The sequence below is a fragment of the Triticum aestivum genome, chromosome 4D, assembly GCF_018294505.1.
Source record: "Triticum aestivum cultivar Chinese Spring chromosome 4D, IWGSC CS RefSeq v2.1, whole genome shotgun sequence".
Taxonomy (NCBI): Eukaryota; Viridiplantae; Streptophyta; class Magnoliopsida; order Poales; family Poaceae; genus Triticum; species Triticum aestivum.
Genome location: NC_057805.1, coordinates 239,857,765 through 239,869,715, shown reverse-complemented (window position 1 = coordinate 239,869,715; position 11,951 = coordinate 239,857,765).

Here is an 11,951-nt window from a genome sequence, read left to right as displayed (position 1 = left end):
TGCCGCATAGTCGTTGTTCCCATCGAGCCCGATAGCCCTCCGCCTCCGGCCATAGCACCGCCGTGGTTTGAGCCACCGTAGCCCGCATCCGCGCGTGTCACCATGCTTAGCAGCTCCGCAGGAAGCCAACGCCACCGCCAGTTGCTTTCCCAGCGCACCGCAGCCGCGTCCCCGCACCCGGACGAACTCCGGCCGCCGCTCCGCCCGTCGCCGCTACACTGCACCCCGGCACCTCCCGCTGCCTCCTTTAGATGCACGCGTGCGCCAGCAACCCATAGCCGCAAACCGTGCTCGAAAACCGTCGAACGTAGCTCAAACCAGACGCCCTCCGCCGCACGAAATGGTCGCCGCCGGCCATACACCGGCGAGCTGACGTGGCACTATCATTAGTGCTAATCCCTGCCAGCTAGACGGCCCCACAGCCACTGACAGCAGGTCCCGCAGGGAGTCAAACCCAAGTCAACGCGGGATTAGACCCGGTTAACCCCTGTGTTTGTGACGTGTGGACCCCACACGCCAGGTTTGACCCCAGTCAGCTCCGTTGACCTACTGACGTCGTCCCGATGTCATGCTGACATTGTAACTATTTTCTGGAATTTAAAATAAATCAGAAATGATTTATGAATTTCAGAAAATAACCTAAACTTCTAAAAATCATAGAAATTAATCTATAACTCCAAATGAAATAATTTATATATGAAAAATTATCAGAAAAATCCAAAGAATCTGAATATGGCATTTTTCATGCATGTTTGAACAAGTTAACCTCACTGAATAGGACAATTCATGATTATGGAATAGATGGTAATTAGTTTTGGAGTTGGAATTTGCTATATGTTTGAATTCCACTTCAATGAATATGACTAACTGTTGCACTAGGTCAATTCCACTTCAATGATTATGGAATAGATGGTAATTAGTTTTGGAGTTGGAATGTGGATTGCATTGATTGTGTTCCTTCTTTGCTAGTCGGTGTTGTTCCCTCTCGATAGCTGATGTTTCCGACATTGTGATCGTTGTCACTGATGAAGAGCAGTGCTATCTTCAGAAGTGCCAGGCAAGAAAAAACCCCTAGTTCATTCTGATACAATCCCACTCTCTCGCTCCTACTCTCTTTTACTGCATTAGGACAACAATGTTTGAACTGTTACATGCAACGGTAGTTGAACCCCTTTCCTCTGCATGACCTGTCATTGCCACAGTAAATAGATCAAACCCACTAGCATGAGTAGGATTTGTTTGAGCCTTGATGTGCCTACTCATTCATGCCTATTTGTCATGCCTGCTATTGCTTAGAGTTGTGTCAGGTCTGATTCATCGGGGATGGGTTGGAAAGTTGTGAACATGTCCTACTGTTGAGAGCTAAGTGTGTGAACACGATTTGGTAAAGGTAGCGATGAGAGGCCATGTAGGAGTACATGGTGGGTTGTCTCATTGCAGCCATCCTCAGGAACTGAGTTCTGTGTTTGTGATCCAGGAACAGTTACTACCACACATTGCGCTCCGGGCGCTCCAAGCTCTCTCGACTTATTAATCAACCTGATCTCTGTCCAAGAGTTGCAACTAGTTTCTAGTGTTTGTAGGTAGTGTTAGTAGTCTACCAAGTGGCACCCGGTACAGGTGGGCTTGGGACAGACTAGGCACCGTGGCCGGGTATACCAAGCCCCGCCCGTTTGGTGGGCTTGGAACCCTGTACACATTGTTTGGGGCCGTGAGCGACACCCCGGCCGGATCTCCTTGCGGATGGAACCCGAATAGGCGATAAACCTGGACTAGAGACTTGTATGGTTAGTCAGGTCGTGGCCGACTCCCTCGCCAGGCTTCCGCTTGAAAGTTGCCGAGATACACAAAGTGTACATGGTGGTAAGTGGCGAGAGCGTGTGTGAATAAGTACACCCCTGCAGGGTTAATCATCTATTCGAATAGCCGTATCCGTGGTAAAGGACTTCTAGGTTGCCTGTACAGTTCATAGACAAGTGAAAGTGGATACTCTAAAATGCGCAAGATAAGGGTGAGTGCTATGGATGGCGTTCTCGTAGGGAGACGGGAGCGGATCCATAGTGGTGTATTGGTATGGTGAATATGTGGACTCGTGTGCGCCACCTCAAAAGAGTTACTTGCAGTCGTAGTTCAGGATAGCCACTGAGTCAAAGCTGGCTTGCTGCAGTTAAACTCCGCCACCTCTTTGTTGATACCGATGCATATGCAGATAGTTCTGATGTAAGTCTTGCTGGGTACATTTGTACTCACGTTTGCTTATTTTATGTTTTGCAGAGAGACTTCAGTCTCGCTAGTAGTTCTGCGTGGACTTCGACATCTAGCTTGTTACTTCAGCTACGATCTTGTACCCTTGCAGGATCTAGTAGATAGTCAGGCTTCTCAGCCTTCTTTATTTGTAGTTGTCTGTACTCAGACAAGTTAAGCTTCCGCATGTGCTTGTTGCTTGTATGATCTGTATGTTGGGTCATGACACACATGTTGTAATACTTGGCTCCTCGGAGCCTAATGAATAAACACTTGAGTCGTAGAATTATGTTGTAATGCCATGTTGTATTTACACATATCGAGCATATTGTGTGTATGATTGAAATGCTTGGTATGTGTGGGATCCGACAACCTAGTTGTTTATCCTTGGTAGCCTCTCTTATGGGGAAATGTAGTCTTGTGCTTCCATGAGCCATAGTAGTCCGCTACAGCCCGGTTCACCGGAGTCCTGTAGCCCAGCACTACTGCTCCGGAACACTTGACTGGCCGGCATGTGATTCACTTCGTTCCTGTGTCTGTCCCTTCGGGGAAATGTCACGCGGTGACATCTGGAGTCCTTCCTAGCCTGCTACAGCCCGGATTTCCGGAGTCTTGTTAGCCCTGTGCTACAGCCCGGATTCGCACGCTGCTGACCGACATGCTCGATGTTGATTCATGTATTCCTGTCCCCGTAAGTTAGTGCCACTTTGGGTTCATGACTAGTCATGTCGGCCCGGGTTCTCTATCATATGGATGTTAGCGACACTATCAATACGTGAGCCAAAAGGCACAAACGGTCCCGGGCCATGGTAAGGCGACACCCGTGGGAATACCGTGCGTGAGGCCGCAAAGTGATATGAGGTGTTACCGGCTAGATCGATCTGACTTGGAATCAGGGTCCTGACACCCCCAAATCCTTTGTCAAAATAAACAACTCCCCAATCAATGCATTTCCCTCTTCCGTGCAACGCACGGGTACCTTACTATAGATTAGTACGACCAAAAATTGTACTAACATTATATATAGTACGATAAATGATGATGCATGTCACCTAAAATTATATCATTGAAAACTATGTTCAAATACGAATCCAATGATATTGTTTTTGTTGACATGCACTAACATTTTGCCAGTTAAATCTTCATCCAAATTCAATGGGGGATAAACCACAACCGATGTAGTAGTACTAGTGTAGAGGGCGGCGCTGCACGGGAGTCTCACCTCTCACCCCGCTTGTGGTGCGGCAGTAAAGCCCTCATATCACAAAACCCAACCACTCCCAGTAATAAGTGGCGTGGTAAAATAAATGGACAAGCAACCATCACATCCCTCCGTCTTTTTTGCATTTCATCTCTCTGCATTTACTTTCTCCGGTTTATCTCGCACACTTGATCCCTAGCTACTACTCCTAGTATCCCTCGCTACTACTCCTAGGGCCAGTTCTTTTGGCGTCTTCCCCTGCTTTTCCCATAAGACTAGTCATGAAGGCACCTCACTCATTTATTTGGGCTTCTAAACTACTACTAGTAGTACCTCCATCCTGGTTTATTCCTCACCATTGTAATTTGTGCTAAATTTTGACCAAAGATTTAACTGATAAAATGTTAGTGCATGTGACATGCACTAACATTTCATTAGTTAAATTTATGATCAAAATTTGACACAGATTACAATGGGGACCAATAAACCAGGACGGAGGTAGTAGTTATGGGATTACTAATCTAGAAGCCTAAAAGAACTGGCCCCTGGTACTCCTACTAGTAGTAGTACTCAAGTTGGAATCCCAATTGCACGGCACAACTTGTTAGGCAAAAAAATTGATACAGGGTGTAGGAAGCGGTTTGGGAATTTGCATGACTTTCCAACCAGTGAGATACTCCGTACAAAGTACGACAGAGAAATAACCACAGAGAAGGAAGCTAAAAGTAAACAATCAAACGAGCATTTTTGCATTTGTTTTGCATTGATTGTTTCACAAGCTTGACTAGTGCTGTTTTTCTACTTTTACAAAAACCGCATCTTAATGTTAAAACGTGCATTTGCACGTACATAAGTAATAGTAGTACTCCCTCCGTCTAGGTGTATAACTCTTCCCTCCTTCTTGGTCACGGTGCACAACCAAAGATGACTTATTGACCTGGACGGAGGGAGTAGCACAGCCTGCAAGCATATATCGAGAGAGGCGTGTAGTGCGATAGTATATAGTAAAGTTTGTGCTATATGCACGTACTTGCAAAATGTGTACGAATACACAAGGTTTCCAAACTTTCCCTTTTACATACTTAATTAAGGATGCAAAAAATTCCTGAACGTTCGGGATTTATCATTTGCGTCCCAAAACTAATGAGATCGCCTTACGAAACAAAAATTATACTCCTCCTAAAAGTCACAGCGCTCGCCTCTTCCTCAGCCTCGCATGCCTTACGAGTGCCCTGGTGCGCGGCTATTTCCCAGCATGCCGACACAACGCCTCTTCCTCAGCCTCGCAACTCGCGAGGTGCTGATTGGTGGCTTGCCGGCGGGCGAGCGTGATCTCACCGGTGTGGTGATCCGGCGCCAACAGGTACTCCTCCTTGCTGGAAGCGTGCACCCGGTCCACGTACCGCCAAGCGTAGATGAGGTGCTTGGGCCCGACTGCACTCAAGGCGTCGGTACGGGCGTCCTCCGCCACCCTCACGGCCCACGCATGAGCCTTCTGCCGAAGAGCCAATTGTCTGACTCTAACGGGCGCGACATAGGCCTCCCAGGCAGCTTGTTCCGTGGTGCGCTTCTCTTCCTCGGACTTCTTCTCCGCCTCTATTTTGGCACGCTCTGCTGGAGGCAAAGCCTCCTTAAAGGCGACATCCATTTCTTTCCAAAGCTCCTCAAGGTTGGGGGGCTCGGCAGGCGGCGCGACATTCTCCTCGTAGCGGGGAGCCGACGCGTCCTCCGACGCGCGTGCTGGCGAGATTGGGAACACCGACACGTCCACCTCGACGCGTCGCGGCGAGGAGCGGAATGCCGACGCGTCCTCCTCGAATAGTGGCGGCGAGGAACGGAACGGCGACGCGTCGCGTCGCGGCAAGGAGCAGAACGCCTACGCGTCCTCCTCGACTAGTGGCGGCGAGGAACGGAACGGCGACGCGTCCCGTCGCGGCGAGGATCGGAACGCCGACGCGTCCTCCTCGACTAGTGGCGGCGAGGAATGGAACGGCGACGCGTGACCGTCCGCGCGGTGCAGCGAGGGTGCCTAGGGCTTAGGAGGGGCGATGCCATGGTGGTCATCGTGAGAGGGAGGGGAAGGAGATAGTGATGAACGTGAACATGAGGGGGGGAGATAGCGATGTCGTGGGAGGCGTAGTATTTATAGCGAGCAACGGCACACCTACGTAAGATATGGACTGAGCTGCACTGACTTAACTGCAGGTCCAGTTGCGTCACTGACATGTGGGCCAGACCCCTGTTGGGCCCATATGTAAGTGAACCAATGCACCTGCAGTTAAGTAACAACTACATGGGCATATTTGTTGGAGTAAATTACGGGGGAGGGAAGGGGTGGAAATATTGCTTGTCACAACGGATTGGACGAGCGCGGGGGGAGGATAGTCATGCATGCAGATTTTTTCCACACGGGGTGGAGTGGTGGGACCGCCGGAGGAAGAAGGAGAGTCTGGCAGGCATATTGTTTCCACACATGGAGAGGAAAAGATTTGGAGACGAACGGGCTTCCTGCAGGTATGGGGAACGGTGCATAATAAATCTCATCTTGCATGCCGGGCTAGGTATAGTCTCCAGTCATTAAAAACATACACGCCCCACACATGTTCATATTTCAAGGTGCACTAAATTATTGCATGCGATGATTAAGGCTGGCCATAATGGTGGTATATTAGCTGGTATCATGCACACGGGAATAGCAAACATGCTGATGTGGCAAAGAATTAAAGTAGAGAGGGGGGTTAGAGTAACTAGTGTTCATGCATGCATTGGTAAACACATTATTTTGTGAAGAACTACAAAAACTATTCCACCGCCTCTATCTTGCTAAGAGTAGGTCAAATTTTTGAATCGAGCCCTTTAAACTAGAAGGGAGGTAGTAGTACTCTAATAGCTAACCTTGGCCCTGTTTGGATCCATGTGTTAGAGTTATTTTGGGTTAGTTTGAACTCAACTAACACAAAAAAAATCTAACCCACCCAAGAGGTGCTTTATACTACTCATTATAATCAGTATTGTAGATATTGATATTTTTAGTATAAACGGTTGACGGAAGTAAAAAGGACCAGAGGGAGTATCATGCATTGCTCATTTATAGCCGGTCGAAGTCTCAAAGGGCATGACCGCGCGAGGGAGGCGAAGGTCGTGGGAGGCGCGACGGTTGACGGAATTAATTGAAGTTACACACAAGCCGGCATGGCGTGCGAACAGGCAGAAGCTATACTGTCACGCCTACGATATGGGTCTAGTAGACATGACATCTACTGGGTCCCGCATAGTTCTCGAGAACTCTTTGGGGGCTTGCAGCCGTTTATCCACCGGGCAAGCCCGCAACCCCACGCTGTTCGCACGCCCTACTCGTCCCCGTCTTCTACTAGTACAGTACCTTACAACAGTTCGCTCCCAGTCGTCCCGTCCTTCCACATTACGGCAGTTCCACTAATCCTAACCCTCCTCCCAAATCCATGGCATCCCAAATCACCATGATCGGCGGTGAGTACAACGTTAGAACCATCACCGGTGTTGAGTTCGACGTCATCGACACCCGTTCTTCCGCAACGGTGAAAGAATGCCTTGCTCGCTTCAAATGCATGTTCGAAAACTCAAATGATGAGTGGGTCGCTGGGCTAGATGTTCAGTACACCACAGTCCTGGGAAGTGAGAAGAAACTAAAGGAGGCAGAGAAGAAGAAGCCTGCCGTGATCCAGGTTTGCGTGCATGACTTATGCTTGGTCTATCACATATGCCATGCCGACGTTGAGTGCGAGGAATTTAAGAAGTTCCTCAAGGGCAGCCGAGTCAAATTCGTTACTGTAGACTTTAGGAACGATAAGGAAATCCTGGGTCGAATAGGCCTCGTTGTAGGCGACCCCTTCGACCTCCAGAAGGAAGGGCTGGTGTCCTCCTCTCAGCTTTCAATGCTGACCCTGGTAGCAGCCATGATTGATTGTTCGTACGCTAAACTGAAGAAACCTCATCACGAGTTTCATCATGCATGGGAGTCGAAGACATTAGATGAAGATCACATCCTGTACGCAGCAATGGATGCCTACCTTTGTTTAAATATCTCCAAGGGTTGGATGAATAAGCAGAGCCCAGTGTCCGGTTCAAGCAAAGAAGCGTCGGCGAAGAGGAAGAGGGACGAGGACAAATTCGAGGACGTGGACTCGAACTCCGAGTAGGTGGCAGTGCCGTCGCTCATGCTGGTTCTACTGCAGTGTTAAGCAGACTAGTTGCTTAGTTTATTTTCAAGGGTGTGTTGTGTTGAGGCCCCAGCAGAACTATGTTTATGTTCTTTCTCGTTATTTGAACTCTTTAGTACGTATAGTAGTACTAGTACTATGTCTTACTACTGTTCTTATTGTAGTTGGTACTACTGCTCGTATCTTCGTGTTCCTACTGTAGTTAATACGTTCGTACTAGTAGTATAATTTGGGTCAGTCGATTTGTGAAAGAAGTTCGACGGAGTGAAGGAAGAAGACGGCAGGGTGCCCATGATCTATCTTATTAGTGTTGGGTGTGGAATGCAGTTCGTCGGAAAAAATGTATCGTGCCCGGGGTTAAATGGATGGCGGGGGTGGGGGGAGCATGGCGGTGGCAGGCGGTTCAGGGGAGGGCGCGGCAGCGGCAGGCGGTTAGGCGTGGGGCGGCCTGAGAAGATGAACCGTGCATCTATTTCGGAGGTTGAAGAAGCCCTTCTAGCCATCCATGTTGCATCAAACGGCTCACAAGAGCCGACTGACCCAAATTGCTCCTTCAGATTGCAGGATCCACGTGACATTCAAGGTCTCGAAGGTAGATTCCGCGTCTGCACCCGGTTTGCGGGCTCGATGCGCGTGCGACCGGCTTCCGCCGTGACAGCCACCATGCGCGCCTCCTCCGCGCGGGCGGAGACGACAATGACAAGCTAGTTCCTCCTCGCTGGCGTGCTGGAGCACACACTCGTCCTCCTCTTCGTACGCTGCATGCATAGACGCGGCTCCACCAGCTGCTCGCGTGCTTAGCAGCGCGGCGGCATCGCGAGGAGGGACTGCAGACGACGTGAGCGGGCGAGCCTTCGGCTTGGCGGCGACAAGGCGGTGATGGGTGAGAAATTGTTGGTCGGAGCAGGCGAGCGCCTGTCGGATGTGGGGTTCTGGCAAAACCCTTAAGGTTCGAACTCTGGGGTGCGCGCGAAGTTCTTTCCCTCCTACCGGTCCACGCCCAAGCTCGCTAAGATCTCGCGGACGAACTCGACGAACTAGAAACACAAAGACACAACATTTATAATGGTTCGGGCCACCGTTGTGGTGTAATACCCTACTCCAGTGTGGTGGTGGTGGATTGCCTCTTGGGCTGATGAAGAACAGTACAAGGGGAAGAACAGCCTCCTGAGGTTGAGGTGTTCTTGTGTTTGTCGAACTTGTGTGGGTGAGGACTCGATCCCCCTACTGTGGTGGCTAGTTCTACTTATATAGGCCCTGGTCCTCTCCCCAAATACTGAGTGGGAAGGGAGCCAACAACGGCGGCCCATTTGAGAGGGGACAGCTAGTACAAGCTATCCTGACAAAAGCAGTCTTCGCCTGTGAAAGGTTCTGGTGATGACGCCGTCTTGGGTTCCACGGTGACCTCCGTCCTGCTGGCCCACTGGTCTCGGTCTCGTTGCACTGATATGGCTGATATGGAAACCTTTGCCTGATGCCTCGGTACTCCGCGTCTGCGCTGGCCTCCTTAGCACCAAAGGGGGAACAAGGACGCTGCACGCGCTGGCGCCCGCCTAATCTCGATCGTCATGGCTCATGTCACGAGAGCCTCGCGAGGTCTGCCCCGCCTTGATATCTCCGCTCCTCGCGAGCCTGCCTGGAGAGGCCGCTCCTGAGGAGGTTCTGCGTCGCCCGCCTCGCGAGGATTGGTCCCTCGCGAGGGTCTTGTATGCCTTGTTGATGAAGATGGGCCGTACAGGCCTGCTCGCATAGCCACGCCGTGGGCCGCAGGCAGGCAAGTCTCGGGACCCCTGTTGCCAGAACGCCGACAGTTGCCCCCGGGCCCAAGGTGCGCTCGGGCTTGGCTTCGAGGCGAAGCCAAAGGTCAAGTACGGAGTGCCGCGGGCCCAAGAAGCCTGCGGCCTTGGTCGACGTGTGGCGGTTGATTGGACGTGGGCGTCTCCGCTTCCCCACGCTGCCTTTGAATCCGCCTGGCTATGCGGCCCCCGCAGCCTACACAGTTATTCTCCCATCGCCCGCGCCTTGTTTCTCCAGTTCCTCTGCTTCTTCGAGACTCTGCTCCTCCCTTCCAATCTGACCTGCGCTCTGCCTACTTCATCGCCATGGCGCCGAAATAGGCTGACAAGGGCAAGAAACATCTGTCATCGCCAAGAGCACCTCTGTCCTTCGAGCCTGTGCTCGGACGACCCCGGGTGCTCAACGACGAGGCCATGGAAAAGGTGCGCCCCATGCTTGTTTACAGTTTCAACGAGTGGGGAGAGACGGTGGCTTGGCCCGCGTCTCGCTCCCGCATTGCTCGGGCAGCCACGGAGGTCCCAATCTTCATAGATGCCCTTTGGGCTGGCCTGATTCCGCCCTTCTCCGCCTTCTTCAATGCGGTGCTCGAGCATTATCAGATCCACATGCTGCATCTCGACCCTCAATCTGTGACCCTTCTCACCTTCGCCTTTGTGTGAGAAGCCATGGTGGGCATTGATCCTTCCGTGGCCCTCTTCCGCCATTTCTTCTCATTGCATCGGACCGACCCTCGGTAGAGCTCGGGGTGCGTGAGCTTCCACGCCGTGGCCGCGACATCGGGCGCGGGGATCGACTTTGAGCTTCCTCCATCCACGAGCGGGTTTCGGTCACGATGGGTGTTTGTCCACGCCGGTGTGCTCAGCCCTCTCATCATTGTTCTGCTAGGGCATGTTGTTCCCAACTCCAGTTGGGGCCACCAGAGGCTCGCGAGCCCCTGCCTCATCCCCGTCGGGCTCAGGCTGGGGAGGTTGAAGGACCGCGGCGTGACTGCGCCTATGGTGGTGAAGGAGTTCGTCAAGCGCCGAGTCGCTCCGCTTTAGCGCCATTCCCGCTGATGTGGGCCTTGCTCAGCAGTCAGGACCATATGAGGTTTCAGGAGGAGGTGCTTCCTCTTAAGACGCGGCAAACGGTGCTTGCGGTCCTGACGGGTGCCCCTCTGCAAGACGACATGCCCAGGAAGAGTTGTCTGTTGTACCGCTGCGAGAACAAAGCCGAATTTGCCACGAGCACGCCCTCCTTCGATGAGTGGGGGCTGCGCCCGATCGGCCTGGTGGGGCCCCGCAAGAACCCCGTCGATGTGGTTCCCCTCCTCTCCGCCGGTGCCAAGCTCGCCCCAAGTGAGGGTGCAGGAGGGCGAGCTCCGACGGAGGTCGGTGGCCCAAGTGCTGAGGAGCACATGCCGCATGGTGATCCTGGGGCGTCGTCCTCGGGAGCCCGCGATCCCTCCCCTGGGGCATCGGTTACTGAGGCGACGCAGCATGCGGTTCCCGAGGTGAAAGCCCCGGACGCCTCGGGAGGTCGTGGTGAGACGGCTCCCGGCTGCTCACCGCAGCCGGGCACCCCTAAAGTTGTCCCTCCAAGCTCTTCCTCGGACGCGCCCCGCGCTGGCCGCCACGTCCAGCGCTTCAGTCGGCTTTGTGTGGACTTCGAGGTGCTCCGCAAGAGGAAAAGATCCCCAAGCGGCAACAGCATCTTCGGGCCGCTGAAGCAAAGGAAGTACATCGTCGTCGACGTGTAAGTACTGCACCTTGCGGTTTCTTGATTGTTGCTTTCCTTCCTGACGCTGGCTCTTCAGGAGCCATTCTGCCAGAGCCATTGAGCCTTCTGAGAAGCAATCCTCGTCTTCCTCGGCTCCCCCGTTGGCCTTGTGCACCCCGAGCCTGCATGCCGCGCCTGGAGCCGGACCGGCCGAGGGGGTGCGCTGGCCTTCATGGAGCCTCGAATCTGCGGCTTCGTTGCCCTTCCTGCACGGTCTAGCTTGGAGCCTGGCGGGCGTTCCCCGGTCTCCTCCTCTGGTTATGGACAGCAGCCGGTTGGCTTCGACTTTCGGCTCCTCCTTAAGCAGCGGGCCCCATTCATCCAGGGCCCCTCGTGAGGTCGGCATCAGCCCCCAGCCCCCTGCCGAGAGGGGGTGCGCCGCTTAACACCCCGCCCACAGTCCCTGTGGCGGAGGACGAGGTGGGCGTGCGTTGGAGCTGGAACGCGGGCGGAGCATCGTTTGTTATGAGCTCTTCCAGCAGGCGATGGACGCGATGAGTCGACTCAGCGAAGAACTCACAGGTGTCGACTCGCGCCTGGAGGCTGAAGGTCTTCGGCTGGCGGAGGAATGTAGTAAGCTGAGGGTGGCCATCAACCTGGGACGCTACTAGCGCGACCTTGACAATGCGAAGGCCGAGGTGTCCCTCAAGGTTTCCCGCGAAGCTTGCTCTCGAGCCTTGGAGGAGGCTCGCGAGGCTGACCACCATCGCGAGGCTCCGGAGAAGTGCGCGTGGGAGCTCCAGGCCTGGAGT